The following is a 1401-nucleotide window of genomic DNA, read 5'->3' on the forward strand; positions in this document are numbered from 1 at the left end:
ATATATATGTACGATGGGCTTCTTTCAGTTCCCGTCTACCAAATCCATTCACAAGACTTTGGTTGGCCCGGGGCTATAGTAGAAGACACTTGCCCAAGGTGCCACACAGTGGGACTGAACCCGGAACTATGTGGTTGGTAAGCAAGCTGCTTACCACACAGCCACTCCTGCGCCTGTTTGTAGAAAACTTTTCTATTATATTTTTGTAGATTATATAATTAGTAAGTATTTGATTCATATATTGCACATTGGGGAGTTCATGTAGTTTAATATCTTTATTCCCTGAATTTCTTACTCCAGTGTTTTGATTGCGACGAAGAATCTAAATATTTTTTGATGTAGGGAATTTTGCAACTAACTTCTACATTTCTATGAACACGTTGTCTACACGTAAATATATGAATTCATTGAGTATGCGACATCTTGGCACAACTATTTTGGCCCCACCTATTTGGCGTTGCAGATTCGACACCGACTTATTTGACATTAGAAGCTTTATCCCCGATGCCTTTTAGTTTTCTATTGTGGTCATATAGAACGACGTATACATGGGCCATAAAGAGGAAATTTATGGCTACTCTAATATTGGTTGTATAATTTGCTTTGTGGACAGCGACTGAGTAAGTCTTTTGGACTGGACATTACTAATTTCTTCAGTACATTAGCTCGCGTTATGATTGCTTATATTCTTTAGTGCTTGTATATATTATTTAGTATGGTTTTTATTATTTCTGCTGGTGGGACATTGGTAACGGCAAACACATTCTACGTCTAAGATGAAAATAGTACTTACTTTATAGAGTTTTTCATTCTAAAGATCTTTAGGACATTTTTGGATGACCGCATATTGTATTTCGTTACTATGTATTATTCAATAGTGCTATCCATGTCTTTAGCAATCATGTGTGATGATTTTTCCGTTTACTTACCATGCACTTACAACGAAGTAATTGTAATGTCACACCATATCACACAAAACAGAGCAAAATTGCATAGTAATGCATTAGTGAACACCACTTCTATATTTCACAGAATTCCCTTTATAACTGATTGATTATGGAAGCACAGTGCTTAAATGAACACACAGACAACATACACTAGATGTTAAAAACAAAAACATCTGCCTCATGATTTGTATGTCTAACGGCCAAAATTTAACATTCAGAATTCATTGTGTACACTAACAATATTGGTCAAAGAGACCTCGACAAGCGCCAACATCAATTCCTCCTCAATGAGAATCTATGAAGATGTAGAAATCTTGAGAGCCATACAGAAACTTAATGTTCAACACAAATTGCAAAGAAGTCAAAAACGAATTCATGAGAAAATGCACTTTTTAAGATAAAAAGATTTATAGTATATATATATATATATATATATATATATATATATATATAT

The 1401-nt window shown here is 34.3% G+C and overlaps 1 protein-coding gene across 3 annotated transcripts in view; it reads right to left on the bottom strand.

The window, feature by feature from the left end:
• Nucleotides 1–1401, bottom strand: part of LOC128248897 (uncharacterized) — a 216375-nt gene that overhangs the window by 172724 nt on the left and 42250 nt on the right. The window lies entirely within an intron of this gene.

Source organism: Octopus bimaculoides, chromosome 1 (assembly GCF_001194135.2).
Source record: "Octopus bimaculoides isolate UCB-OBI-ISO-001 chromosome 1, ASM119413v2, whole genome shotgun sequence".
Lineage (NCBI taxonomy): Eukaryota > Metazoa > Mollusca > Cephalopoda > Octopoda > Octopodidae > Octopus > Octopus bimaculoides.